Source organism: Artemia sp. Qi Xiang Cuo, unplaced genomic scaffold (genome assembly GCF_049724085.1).
Source record: "Artemia sp. Qi Xiang Cuo unplaced genomic scaffold, ASM4972408v1 HiC_scaffold_3142, whole genome shotgun sequence".
Classification (NCBI taxonomy): domain Eukaryota; kingdom Metazoa; phylum Arthropoda; class Branchiopoda; order Anostraca; family Artemiidae; genus Artemia; species Artemia sp. Qi Xiang Cuo.
Window position 1 is genome coordinate 23,784 of NW_028300537.1, and position 15,645 is coordinate 39,428.

General features: G+C 34.0%; 1 pseudogene across 1 annotated transcript in view; it reads left to right on the forward strand.

Moving 5' to 3' along the window:
• LOC148938549 (bifunctional glutamate/proline--tRNA ligase-like) overlaps window positions 1-15,645 on the forward strand; it is a 57,961-nt pseudogene that overhangs the window by 22,987 nt on the left and 19,329 nt on the right. Inside the window, exons 5-6 of the transcript XR_016143674.1 lie at window positions 8,847-10,010; window positions 13,220-13,429. The product of XR_016143674.1 is annotated as a bifunctional glutamate/proline--tRNA ligase-like (transcript). The remainder of the gene's footprint in view (window positions 1-8,846; window positions 10,011-13,219; window positions 13,430-15,645) is intronic.

Below are 15,645 nucleotides of genomic sequence, written 5' to 3' on the forward strand. Positions count from 1 at the left end.
ATATATATATATATATATATATATATATATATATATATATATATATATATATATATATATATATATATATATATATATATATATATATATATATTATATTGAGCTGATGGGCGGGTACTTTAATCTTAACGAAAGTAAAAGGACAGTCAGTACTAAAGGTATTAGCTCAATTTATTTCAAACAGTTTTATTGATTGAAGATCAGGTTCTTTTGTAGGGGTGTTAGTTCACGAAAATTTGAGGGATGGGGGCAAAATCTATTTTTTTTAAATATTTGGCTGAGGGCATTTTTTTTTTCAAAGAAAATATAAAAAAGTTTTTTGGGGCTCAAAAAATGTATTTTTTTTCAAAATTCAGAGACGGAAATGGCACCCTCCCTTCAACTGCGTCTAAGAGACTTTTTCAATTTTTTAGGGTCAAGGTAAATCAGAAAAACCCAGTTTAAAAACCACTGCGCCTTCAGGAACCACCGCTCTTGCTGACGGAAATGGCATTTTATTTGTGTATGAATAGCTCTAGACGTGTGTAGAGGACGCATTTTTTGGCATCCCATTTAAAATTTTAGTGTCCCAGTAGCGCTCAAGTTTTAGTTTTTTCTTCTTCCTTTTAAGTTGTATGTCAGTTTGGTCGCACTAAAGTAGCTGGTTGTTTGATTCATTGGGTGTCAATGTCGTATTCAGGGGTGGGGGGAGGGGGATTCTCCCCCGAAATTCTTTTCCGGCTTGCAAAAACGTAACAAAAATGTATATAAAAAAATATGTATTTTTAAATTTTTTTTGTCAACCCCACCCGCCTCTCCCGAAAAAAAAAACCAAACAAAAATCCTGGATATTCCCTTTGGACATTTAATACTGACCACCAAAAATTCAAACATCTTGAGTGCGTTCTAGCGAGTAATTATCAATAATTACACTTAATTATTTAATTATAATAGGAGGTCAGTTTAATGAAGGACCTTTTTTCAGTATCTGCTGAACTTCTGTGAAATAATTACGCTTAGACTCTTTTGATTTTGGTTCTTAGTTTATAAAACTAACATTTTAAATATAATACCAAAAAAAAATATTGAAATTAGAAAAATGCCTTGACGGACTACGAAATAAAAATAGACAAAAAAAAGACAAAGAAATAGCTAGGGAAAAAAAGATTTAAAGGAACATGAAACTGGCTACTAATAGATAATATAAAATCTAGCCCAGATCCTGTCGGACGACGGCATGAAAAGAAGCAAAATATCGTCGAACATTTCCTGTTTTGTGTACAAATTTTGTCCCCCATCCAATTGAACCATTCTGAGTCGCCTTAACCCCCCCGCCTCTCAAACCTACCAGCTTTTTCCTGAAAGTATCAACTCCATTCCCGCGCCTTGAGACAAAACAGGTCACACTCACCAATACATAGGATTCATCACATTTTAATGAAACCTGTTTAGAACGTACGATCTCTGTACTGACAAATGCTCGCTAGCCTTCAGGCATAAAAAAGGTGTGTGTTCCCTTGTAAGCATATGAAACCTACTGAATCTTAACTTTAAAATGCTCTAAAGAAAAACTCTGTTTCAGTTACCCGATATCATCACGTGAGTTTCTTCAGGTCAGTGATTGACTCAGTGTTACGGACACTGTAAATAGTAAATAAAGTAGGCATTGACAAATAGCTTCAATCACATGCACATTTACTGTGAATTCGAGCTCCTCGAGGTACGCTCTCCAAAATATCTGCTCTAACTGCTCTGGAGAAATATCTACTTTAGCTACCCATTTGTGTAACATTACTTGATTGATTTTATCAGTTTTTGACTTTTTGGTACGGGTACTTGTGATCTATATTATGTTAAAAATTAACAAATAAACAGTGAAAATAGTAGTTATTTACGAATAGCTTTAATAAGATGCTTATTGCCTGCAAATTAAGCTCCATGGAATACACTTGGTGGAATGTGTGCTCTGAACGTATGGTCTCTTGTAAGCATCCGAAAACCTACTTAATTTTATTGTAAAAGTGGTCTGGAGAAATGTTTGTTTCAGTTACCCGTGTACAGTATCAGATGAGAGCTCTCTCCTGATCTTCTAGGACCATTGGTTCGAAACAATCGAGCCTGAAAAAAAAGTGTTCATCAGTCGGCCAAAAAATACAAATTTCACATTTTTTAGACAGAAGCTTGAAACCTCCAAGATTAGGATTCTTTAATATGCTGAATCTGATTGTGGGATTTTATTAAGATTACACTACTTTTTGGAGTTGTTTTCCCCCTTTCTCGAAACTCAGGCATGTTTTCTCAGGCTCGTGGTTTTAGGTGGGTAAACCCTATGAACTTCATGTATTTGGAATTATCACAAAAAGCCGATTCTTTTGATGTATCTATTGTAATCAAAATTATGTATAGAGTTTCTGTTACTATTCTGCCTAGTCACTCCTTATTTGTAGTTTGCTGCCATGAACCTTTTGAGAATTGATATGTTTGTTGATATGTTTGATATGTTAGAAATAAGGTAAAATAAGCATGAGAAAAGGCATAATAAGTCCACACAACTTCATTATTTGCTTTTCAGGCTTTTTTATTTGAAAAAGAGGACTCAAAAAACATCAGGGAGGACAAATATGGGAGTTTTAAGCATATATTATTTTTTAGAGTGGAAGAGACAATGGTAGTGAACGACCTTATGTTCAATGAAAGAGATACTTTTGAGCCGAAGTTAAAAATGGACACTTAGAATTTTTTTATGTTGTGACATAATTTAATAATAAATTTCTTCTAAGTTTCAGCTAAAAAACTAAATCGACCCTCGCAATTGTATAAATAAAATCATTCAGTTGCTGCTAGCTCCTTCAAATACTTGTGACTGCAAAAATCGAAATTTTATTTCTGACACTTGTGGTTTATATGTATAAATAGTGTCCTTAGTGCCATAAAGCAACTACAAATAAAAAGCCATAAAAAAGACGAGTTATATGTTTATATATAACTCAATGTTTGTCTCTGTCTCTATATATTCTTATCTTTAAATTTTTCTAAGGAAAAAAAATTAAAATTAAAAACAACAAAAATTAAGAATGTCAAAAATGACATAACCGAAAGTAAAAAAAAAGTTAAATCGTGGAGCATTTAAAAGAATGAGTCAACCCACCAGCAACATTCTTGTATATACTTTTCTCGTTTTTTTAATCCCAAGGGATAATGTTTTTTAATATGCCTCGTTATTCATTTTTTTCCGTATGTTCTAGTGATTTCAAGAACATTTCTAGCAATTATTGATCGGACAGAGACAAAACTGGTCTCCCCCCTCCCTCAGAAAAATTCTGAGTTATTTCCTCTAGCCCCGTCCAAACAATATTACTGATGTCTCCCCTCCTGAAGTGTTTTTTTTAATCATAAAATAAGTAAAAAAAATGAAGTTATAAATGTTGTTGTTGACTTTTTTAATTTTTTTTTTTGTGAAACACCCTAAAATAACTACCCGCCCCCCCCCCAACAAAATCCTGGATATGCCCTTGGTTCTAAGTATATATATATATATATATATATATATATATATATATATATATATATATATATATATATATATATATATATATATATATATATATTATATATATATATATATATATATATATATACATTAATTCTTACGTGTTAAAAAGTGTTCTTTAATTCATTTTGTTTGTTTTTGTGACGTATTTTTATCTTATCCAATCATGTTACTATGATTCACGATCGATTTATGCTGGTAAAAAAGCAAAACCTGATTTTTTTTTTTTTTTTTTTTTTTTTTTTTGTACCATTAAAACGAAGAAACAGTTTTCAAGTTGCACCTTCTTTTAGAAGTGAACTATCTGTTTTGTGTGCTTAAATAGAATTGATTTATTAGTTTGTTAGCAATTAGTTAATAGTATGTACGTTGGTGCCATCTTTAAATGGCGATATGATTTTGGACTAATAGATTGATATACTTGATAAACTAACGAACGCTTAAATTGATGAGCGTAAATCAATGGTTTTTTAATAATGGACCACTTAATTAAAGATTAAATTATCTGGGGGTATCAATTTTTGTATATAAGTGAGTGTTAATTTTTAGACTATTAAATTAAAGAGAAAATATACTGGGGGACTCAAGTTTTGAAAAAACGTGGGTGTTATTTAATGTACTATTAAATTAAAGACTATATATTATTTGTGTATCAATTAGTGAAAATAAATGGGTGTTAATTAATGAACTATTAAATTAAATAATTAATTATCTGTGTAAATCAATTTTTTTAAAAAAATGGGTGTTAAATTAGAGACTATTAAATTAAAGGGAATATAAACGGGGTTAAACTATTTTATTAAAGAAGTGGGTGTTATTTTCGAGACTATTAAATTAAAGAGTCAATATACTTGGGTAAACAATATTATTTCATAAGTGGGTGTTATTTAATGGACTATTAAATTAAAGGAAAAAGAAAATTGGGTAATCAATTAGTGAAAATCAATGGATGTTAACTAATGTACTATTTAAATAAAAAAATATTATCTTGTTTAATTAATGTTTTCATATAAGTGGGTGTTAATTTATAGTCTATTAAATTAAAGGGTAAATAATCGGGTGTAATCAATTTTTGTAAATAAGGGAGTGTTAATTAATAGACTATTAAATTAAAGGATAAATACTATTTTGAAATAAATTATTGAAAATAAGTTGGTGTTTATTACTGTCATATTTAAATAAGAATAAATATTATGTTTGAATATATTAGTGAAAATAAGTGGGTTTTATTCAATTTACTATTAAATTAAAGGATCAATTATCTTTTTTAATAAGTTTTTTTAAAAAAGAGGGTGTTAATTAATGGACTATTAAATTAAGAATAAATTATATTGTTTAAAAAAATATTTATAATAAATGGGTTTTAAAATCTATACTATTAAATTAAGAAACAAGTTACGTGTTGAATCTTATTTTGTAATTATGTGGGTGTTAATTATGATACTATTAAATTAAAGGGAAAATATTCTGGGGGAAACAAGATTATACAATAAGTGGGTGTTAATAAATGGTCTATTAAATTAAAGAAAAAATAATATGTGTTAATCAAATATAGTAAACAAGTGAGTGTTAAATAATGGAATTTTAAATTAAAGAGTATATATACGGGGGGACACTATTATAGTATATAAGTGGGTGTTAATTAATGGACTATTAAATTAAAGGGTCAATAATATGGGGGACACAATTATTGTACATAAGTGGATGAGATAAGATAAGATTTATTTCAAAAAGATCACTATCACAAGCCCACAAAGGGCCAAATTCGGACTTCGGAGTCAACAATATAAATGGTTGCACTAAAAACTGGCAAAAATGAAAAAACAACAACGATATAGAAAAATCATTTAACAGTCAATAATTAAAAGTGTAAAAAGTCACATAAAAAGTTAAAAAGATAAAAACTGGTCAAACTAAACTTACACAAATATGAATCGGAAAAAGAATTAGAACGGACATAAAAAAGGAAGAAGGGGAGGGGGGGGGGAATAAGCGAATATACACAGAAAAAAAAGAGCGAGACATAAATGCATATAAATTAAAAGGGACAATAAGAAAGTGGCAATAATCCAATTACAGTAAGTCAATAAAAGAGTTAAAAAATAAAAACTGGTCAAGAAGGGGGGGACAAAAAAAGGGAAGAAAAGAAACTATTGGGACATTTTATTCATTTTTCCTGTAATACAGGGGACACAAGTTCTTCCGTATCTCAAAGTAACGCAGTGAATGGGAGAAAAAAAAGGGATGGGATCAGAAACAGCTCGAAGGGGTCGTAATCTGGATGGGGAGTGACGTTTGGGGAAAATACTTGCCGTCTGAGGGTTTGTTATGGCATTTTTTGCAAAATGGAGGCACAAATTATTTCTTCGTCTCTCGAGGGCCTCTAGGTTTGAAATTTTTAACAAATGCAAATATGGTATCATGCCCTCTTTAAAAATAATTCTTAGAGCTCTCTTTTGGACATTTTCAATTTTTTGTGTTGCTTCATTAGAGAGGCCAGGATGCCACACAGGACAAGCGTACTCTAATATGGGACGCATAAAAGAAATGTATACTTGTAGTGAATGCGATTGGGGGCAACTAAATTTATTTAAAAGTTTAAGGAGGGAAAACGAGGAGTTTGCTTGTCATAGGATATTATTTATACGGGCATCCCATTTCAAATTGGAAGAAATTGTAACACCAAGGAGTTTAAGAGATGTAACAGAGGTTTCAGGAGGAATAGTAGCAAGAAAAAGGGGAGGGGATTTAAGGAAACTTATTGAGACTATTGCGGATTTAGAAGGGTTAACTGTCATGTCAAGGGAAGAGGCCTCACAGGCAATATCTTGGAGTATGCCCATTGGGTTGCTAAAGATGTTTTTATGACATATCTCTAAAACTGTCAAGTCATCGACAAATTTCCATCTATTGTCAAAGGGTTGAAAGGCTGTTAATCATAAGATAAAAAAGGAGAGGGCCTAGAATGAGTCCCCTGAGGAAAAGAGGCAACGAGCTTAACAAGGAAAGTTTCAATGTGGAATTCATTTATAAGTTTATCTGAGTAAATTGTGGTTAATCAAATCAAAAGCTTTTTGAAGATCAATAGAAATTAGATTAAGCCAAGTGTTAGGTTTTTCAAGTAATTTACCCATGGTATCCACAAGATGGATCAGACAATGAGAGGTTGACGTGGATTTGAGATTACCAAACTGTCTAATATCAATGAGGGAGAGGACTTTCATCTTAAGCCAGTCTGCGAGAAAATTTTCATACAATTTTGAAAAAATTGAGGTGAGGGTAATAGGACGAATGCCATCAAAGCCAGGCTTCCCATTTTTCTTTTTGATTGGGGTAATAAAGCATTGTTTCCAATATTGTGGGAACTGTCCAGATTTGGTAATTTCATTGAACAGGGTAGATCAATTGTTTTTACAACATCAAGTGGAGAAATATGTGGGAGTGAAAAAGGAACAGGAATATCTGGAAATTCGTAAGATAGTGGTGGGAGACTCTGGACAATAGAAGCCAGAAACTTATTGAGGTTATTAGCTGTGGTCTTTGGAGGTAAGTTTTTTAATTTCAGAGTACCAGTTCTTTGGTTTATCATGGCACAAGTATTTAATTTTATTTTTATAATAGGCTCGGGCAGCTTTTCTAATTTGACTTTTTAATTCCTTTCTTAACTTATTTGCTTCAGATAAATTACCCCTCTTAAATAAGCTTATTTTCGTGCGGATTAATATTTTTATGTGATTATTTATGTAAGGTTTATCACTGGAGCACTTTCTGATTTTTTTTTTCTGGGAAACATAATGAGTAGGAATCAATTAGTTTTTTGTGAAAAATCAAAATTTTGTCATCAAGGTTATTAGAATTATAAAGGTCTGACCAACTTCACTGGTCAGCCATGATCCAAAAGAAAAAAGTCCTGTGTCACTGAGGGGACGGCAAACCCCAATGGAGATAGTAAAGGAATGTTCAATGGCTGAGGAAGGAGAAGAAAGAAGACAGTAGTGGTAACTGCCTCCTAGCGATGGCACCGCCTTTGTGAAACTGTAATGCTTATCCATGTTTCTATAAATATTATACAAAGTATCGAGACCTGTTGTTGTAGATATTCTAAATGACTTTGCAATGTAAAGAGAGCTGCATATGTAATCCATCATCAGGTCATTTGTAACACTAAGTACGAAACTTCCATCATTAAGATATTTTGATAACACAAAATCAGCACTTATAAGAAATAGTTGGATAAATTTGCGTTTCTGGTCAATAGTTAGGGGAATGATAAAAGACGGCGGTTACAATTAAATTGAAAGGGCGGGGAAGTACTTTCGGTCGAAGGCTCAGCCATAGAATTTTATCATAATCTGATAAGTTGGGGGTGGGGATGAGTTTAGGTTGGAGGTTATCTCGGATAAAAAATAATATACCACCCCCTTTTTTCCCGAGAGGGTGATCGGGAGGGTGAAGTTTTATAAACTGAGTATAATTGCTAATTTTTAGGAAATCTGGGTTCTTGGACTGAACCTCTGTCACAGCAATAATATTAATATTATGAATTTCAGAGATACCGTCGAGTTTGGTAATTTTATCAAAATTCAGGCTCTCAGCATTGGTAAGTAGGAAACTAGGAAATTTAAACCTATTTGGGTATTGGGATTTTTTTTCAATTCGGGAGGGAGTAATTTGGGGTTGAAGTTTATGAGAAGTGTGTTGTGGGTAAGGGTGTGGTTTTGAGGCATTATTAAAAGGCGGGACTGGACCGGGCTTGAGAGAAAAGGAGGACAGCGAACAAATTATGGGAATATTATTAAGTTGGGATGGAACTACGGTGGAATTCGTCTTACTATTTGAAGTTTTAGAAACTCTGCATGGATGTGTTACCTGTGGATCATTCTGCCTGCTTACTCTTAAACCAGAGTCATACCGGTAGGGTAGCCAGGGGGGATAAAGTGCAAGGGAAGGGAGAAAGGTTTCCTGGTGATCTGGGAATAAGTCAAATTGGGAGTGATCTTTATATGGGGGTTGGGGGGGGGGGCAAGATGATGCTGAGGGAGGGAATTAATGGATTATTAAATTAAAGAATCAATTATCTTTGAGCAGATTCAGAGTAAACTAGGGGTTTGGTGGCAAAACTGTTGTTTTCTAACGCACGTTTTTTCCCTCCGTATTCAATGAGTGGGAATATTTTTGCCTTGTCAACTTTCTAACGCTACTATATAGATATGTTCAAAAAGTGTCAGAAAACTGTTCGTGTCCTAATTTAATCTTATACATAAGAAATCGAAACTGGTGTTCCCTTGATTTATTGTTTATGATCTTTAATTTACAGGTGTCGAAATTAAACGAACAAATAATGGGACAGGGTGAAAATGTCAGAAGTTTGAAAGCAAGAAAAGCCGATAAAGTATTAATTGATCAGCAAGTTAAAATCTTATTAGCCCTCGAATCTGTTTTTCAGGTGGCTAGTGGCTCAGATTGGAAGCCTGGCGCTGCACCAGTGTCAACTGCAGTAAATTCAGCAGAAATTAATAGTGAAATTGCTGCTCTAGGGGAGAAGGTCAGAGACCTGAAGTCAAAAAAAGCTGATAAAGCCGTCGTTGATTCTGAAGTGAAAGACTTATTGGCATTGAAGGCTGAGTTTAAGGCTGTAACTGGCTCAGATTGGAAGCCTAATGCTTCACCTGTGGCAACAGCATTAAAATCAGCAGATCAAATTTATAGTGAAATTGCTGCTCTAGGGGAGAAGGTCAGAGACCTGAAGTCCAAAAAAGCAGATAAAGCCGTCGTTGATTCTGAAGTGAAAGCCTTAGTGGCATTGAAAGCTGAGTTTAAGGCTGTAACTGGCTCAGATTGGAAGCCTAATGCTACACCTGTGGCAACAGCATTAAAATCAGTACATCAAATTTATAGTGAAATTGCTGCTCTAGGGGAGAAGGTCAGAGACCTGAAGTCCAAAAAAGCAGATAAAGCCGTCGTTGATTCTGAAGTGAAAGCCTTATTGGCATTGAAGGCTGAGTTTAAGGCTGTAACTGGCTCAGATTGGAAGCCTAATGCTACACCTGTGGTAACAGCATTAAAATCAGCAGAGCAAATTAATAGTGAAATTGCTGCTCAAGGGGACAAGGTCAGAGACCTGAAGTCCAAAAAAGCAGATAAAGCCGTCGTTGATTCAGAAGTGAAATCCTTATTAGCATTGAAAGCTGAGTTTAAAGCAGTAACTGGCTCAGACTGGCAGCCTACTGCTGCAACATCAGTAGCTACAGCCAAACCAGCAGATCAGCTTAATTGTAAAATTGCCGCGCAAGTGGATAAGCTTGATAAAGAAGTGAAGGAATTACTTCGCTTAAAATCGGAGTTCAAGCTGCTTACTGGTGCCGACTGGAAACCCGCCACAACTGCTCTTGAATCAAAAGTAGTGACATCAATGAAGGATAATGGCAACGCCGCTGATGAAAAAGAATCACTGAAGATAGCCCAAGAGCTTGAAAGTATGGTGAGTGGTCCTAAGTTGTTACTTTTTTCTGTTTTTTTTTCTATCTCACAGAGGTTTGGAGGATCTCGGCTCTCTTGTGATTGGCTGGAAAAAGTTGCTTCTCAAGTGCCGTGTGCCCCTTGTTTTTACAATTTTTACAGCAAGCGTCTTTCTCGGTGCAATTTTCTGTAACGTGGCTAGGTTTACTACACTTTCGACATGACGAGTGACTGTACAATTATTTTTACTATGACCATGAGCTAGGTGAATTGTGTATTGTAGGGGCTTTGGTTTATAGGACTTATGGGGAAGGACCATACCATACAAAAAAAACTTCTCTTTGCAACTATTTTTTACATGCAATGAGCACCGAGCGACTGGGTATAAGATTACCATCATTTTTTAAGCGGAGTCTTGTGGCTGTTGTTGGATGGACGGGATGGCCCGAAGAATCAATTAGTTTAACTGTAAAGTCCTCTATTAGTATACCGATGTCAACACCATAAATCACGTATTTATACGACTTTTCTGCTTCTTTTAAAGTGGCAAACGTTTTGGAACCCCCAACAGTTTGTTCCTTAGACCTTGAAAGGACTGAATCCGTGGCCTTGTGAGAGGTAAAATAAAGATCTATCAGACCGTCTTTCAGGAAGACGTCTTCAAAAGTTGAGTTAGCTAATAGAAATATAGGCTTTCTAATATCCATTAACTGATTTCTAATAAAGGGTTGACCATTGGTTTTCATGATGGTCACAATGTAATAGAATGGCTGATTTAAAAAGCTAGGTAGTGATTTGATTGATGGGGAATCATCAGGGAGTGATCTAAACTCTGGTTGGGGTTCTTCAGGGGGTGATCTAATTGTATAATTTTTTCTTTTTTTGCCAGGGGTTTCACCAGTACATTTGGCTTGAAGGATGTTTAGGGCTTGTATCCCCTTAAGATGTGTGGTTTATTTAGACATAGGAGTTGGGGGGAGGGGGTCTAGTTAAGTTTCTTTTTGAGGGCAGGAAAGGTGAGACATCTATGTCTTTCAGGAGGTTCCTTTGTGTCAGACATGAGCTATTTGGAACTAAAAATCTCACCTCTGATTTCTTTCACTGTTCGGGACTATAGTACAAATCCTATAATCCAATTAACAAGAACCAAGGTCACTAATATCACTTAGGAAAGTCCAGGAACATGCACGGTCTGTAAATGTTCAAGTTGCACGCGGGAAATTTTGACTGGCAAATACCAAGAGTGGAAACACCAAGTAGATGTTAACATAGCGGAAGCGAGTTCATAACTCCCCTATCAGCATAATTGCCACAGGCAGTAGATTTCTGTTATTTCTATATAATTTGTTTTTGGCAAAATAGTTATTTACGAGTACCATATTTGCAGGGGTAGGCTGTGCCATCCATAGATTTTAAATCACCCACCCAGAATTTTGAAAAATTTCTTTTTTGAGGGTACTTTCTTTGAAAAATGCCTTTTTTTAAATTTTCTTCAATTGACGCCACTGAATGGTATATCTAAGGAAAAAAGTATATTTCAACACTGTCTGTTAGTTAGTAAATCCTAAGAAATACCGTTGACTTCTACCCAAATTTTTCAAGTTTAACTCTGTGTGTAGTGCTCCTTTCTCAGCTTAGCAGTACAGCCCAAATTTATCTGAAGAAACTACTGTTCTCTCATTTTTTTTTTCTGTCGCTCCCTCCTTTCTTCTCCTCTCCCACTTCCTCTATATCCCCCTCTTCCCTTGATCCAGTCTCTCAGTCCCTCCCTTTTATCTCCTTTTCTTTCCCACCTCTTCCTCTTCTGTGTTTTGTGATACGTCAGCTATTTGATATCATGTTTAGTATTTATGTTAGTTCATTTATTTTCTGTATGCCTAGATGTTTGTTGCTTAGAACGTATTTATACGTATATATTGCTCAGGTGGATTTGATTCTAAAAAATCGACAATCTTCATCCCTCCAAATGTCACTGATTTATACACAAGCTCGTAATTGACTTTGCAAACAACGGCAAACTGAAGTAAGTACTTAAAATGAACAAAGAAAAAGTTGTTTCAGCACATTTTAAGTATGTTATGGATATTTACATCCGTTTTTTTGATGAATACAAAAATGTATTAGTTTGCGTTGCGTATATCGTTGCGTATTCGTATAACCATACTCGTTGGTGCAGTTACGATATGAGTTGTCCTCCCCTCCCCAAAACTATATCTGTTACAGTTCTAATCAAGGGCGAATCTAGGATTTTAGTTCAGGAAGCATTACAAAAAAAAATTAAAGAACGCATCATATATTAGTTGATATGTATTTTTGTTACGTTTTTGCGATTCAGACAAGAATTTCGGGGGGATTCAAGCCCCGCAACCTCTCTGGATTTAACTTTGGCTCTAGATGTACAAATGGGGAGAATTACGGGATAATTTCGTATAGGTAGGTGAGGCTTTAGGCGTAGAAAGGTAAGTGCTACATGAAAGTAATCACATTGGTTATGATTTGTACTTGGATCAGAGAAATAAATGTACAGTTATTTATAAATTTATACAACACAGAAATTGAAACTTCATTCAGGTGATTACGAAGTCATGATCTGTATATGTGGAGATCCAAATTGTTAAGAGACAAAATGCTAAGGGTTTTCCAAATTAGAAAATGAATAATTACCAGTAGGTCTCAACAGGCAAGGTTGATACCGGACAAAATAGAATTTTTCACTTTTACCTGGTCTTTTTTACCTATTTTGAAACAGTGAGCCCAAATTTGATCATCTTTACTTAAATGATAAATTCCAGTTTGTCTGGTGTACTTTGATTGTTTCCTGATTCTCGCAATATCTCTTTTATTACTTTAATCTTATCATACAAAGTACAATTATTTTACGAAAAAATAAATGCACAGATTTTATGAATTTTGAAAAAGATACGAATTCAAACTTCTTTTCGGTGAGCGTTATGATGTCGGAAAACTATCGCTATATGCCCCTGGATGTCACATAGCCTCATTGTCTCCTCATTTCGTAAAAACAAGTTAAATAAGTTAGACTGTAAGACCAGCAGTGATATTGACCTATCAAATTATAAAAATGCATACACTAAACTCATCCGTAAAGGGAAGAAAAATTATTAGTATACAAAAATACTTGTCCGTAGTTTCGATGATGTTAGGGGGTTGCAAATAAATGCTCATTTTTAAATACTTTTTTACAGTATAAAAATTAGAGCTTTTTTTAAGGTGATTACGAAGTCCGAAATGATTGAGTATTATGATGTCAATGGATGTTACATACTTCGTCCCTGGGCATTTTCCATTTGGAAAACTATAAAAAATTTCTTTGATGGAGAAATCAAGAAACTTGGTGTCGAAAATTGCTACTTTCCTATTTTCGTTTCCAAGTTAGCCCTTGCAAAAGAGAAGGAACATGTGGAGGATTTTGCACCAGAGGTATGTTTTCTTTTTTCCCTATACCTTTCAATTCCCTTCTGTTAGTTGTTCGATATATCATCCTAAGGGTCGTATTTGGCATTTTCGAACTTGTGAAATAATTGCCGAGACAGGTTTGCTCAGGCGCATTCAAAGGGAAGGTCAAGGCAATGTAAGTTTAATCACACATCAATTCTTCATATCGCCAATAGGCTGAAGATCCTCCCTCTGAGAGCAGCCTTTTTTAGCTTTGAGGGATATGTTAGTTTATATTATGTTAGGTTAAGTTAGATAAGGTTACGTTAAATTTGGATCTAAATATCAGAAATGGGTTGAAAACCTAGCTTAAACTAACCTAAACCAACCTAACCTCGTCAAACCAAATCTAATCTAAACTAACCTCCCATCATCAAACCTTTCATTAAATTGAAAAAATTGACTGGCAACGGTGACTAAATCCAAGGATAAAAAGCTAATCATCATATATATCATCAATGATGTTATATCAGCAAGAAACCTTGTTCTATGGATTGGTTAAGGGGGAACTTAACAACGAAATCAAATAAAATATTTTGTTCTAGGTCTTTGCATATTTGAAAGCCACGCTTTTCCAAGATTTTTTTTTTTTTTGATCTTTCAAAATTATGCTGTTTATGGGAGTAACAGATTTTCGTCGTTGTTGCCGGGTTGAACCGTCAAAATAAATAATTAAAATTTATTAGTTAAATTTTGGCAAAACTTTTCATTTGTAGAAATTAAAACATTAACGTTCACTTCAAAAAATAATTGTTTTGCGTTTTAAGTTAAGAGTTTTATCATTTCTCTGTGATTATCCTTGCTATGTCAGAAAAATAATTTTTTGCGTTCTGATTATATTGCTCATTCATCCATTGCATGCACTGTATTTGTTGTAATTTTTTTAATCTTTGAGACACTTTTTTTTAATGATTTTGAACAGCCACTTTTTTAATTTGGATGTTTCTGCATATTACAATTTTTATGTTTTCCAGAAAAATAATGGGGAATTTTCAACTTTCAGAGCTTTTTGAAGTAATTCCCAAATTTTGACCAAAATTTTGGTGAATTTGAGGTAATCTTGGTCTCAAAAGGAGATGCAACGTTTGAAGAAGCAATTTTATTTAATCTGTGTCATATGAGCCTCCAAAACCGGGATATATAAAGTTAGAAGAACCAGTTATTACCAAAACGTATATATAACATTTTTTAGGATTTTTTTTGAGGAGTTGTTACAATTTCAGTATGATTGCTGTCAAATAATGGTGAAATTTTTGATTTCAAAACTTTTTTAGTAATTTCGAAATTTCGACATACTTGTAAATTGGAGGTCACCCGGAGCACTTGAGAAGAATCATTTTGATCTAAAAATATCTACAGAATTTCTTAAACACTGTTTTTCAGATTAACTACAGTTTTGGTAAATAATTCTTAGACAACATTGCCTTTCCATTTACAATTAATACGAAAATCTATTAATAACGGATCTTTTTTTTCTGATTTTTTTTCTTAATTTTTAATTTTTGTTAATATTTTTTTTAAATAGTTTTTTTTATTTTTTTTTTAGTTCGTTTTCGTTTTATTTTCTTTTTCTCTTTTTTTTCTTTCTTTTTATTTCGCTAGTGTTTCCTTTATTTTTTTCATGTTTTATTTAGCTATTTTTTCCCGTGGATAAAGGGTTCCGGATGTGAAGCCCAGACACTTATGATATCGACAAAAACCAGCCAGAACCTGTAAAGCATCCGTTCGAGCTGTAATACTATACCTGTGAGACGTGACCGCTTATTCGATCACCGCTGCCGTTATTATAGACTCCGAATCAATGCGTGGTCTAGAATTCCCAGTATTGAAGCAAGAAGCTGTTGTGGCCAGTCTGAAAAGCTATTTCTCGTCATCAAAAGACGTTACTTTAAGCTTCTTGACCTCAATTTGATTTGCCCTAAAGGTATGATATATTGAGACGTCCTCGTCTGTGAGCCAGCACCCTCCTGGAGGCAACAGCCGGGAGGACAGAGGAAAAATCTTTGGTGAAAATTCAAAGAGGACCTGTAACTATGTGGCCGTTTCCGGAGGTATGGTTGGAGACGGCACAGGAATGGGCTGAAAATCGTCGGGGAAGCTGCAGCCGATAGATCAAAGTGGCCGTCAGAATTAATTCCAAAATCCATTGGTGAAAGGTTTTTAATAGGGAATAAAAAAATTAATTCTTTAGGTTTGGACGT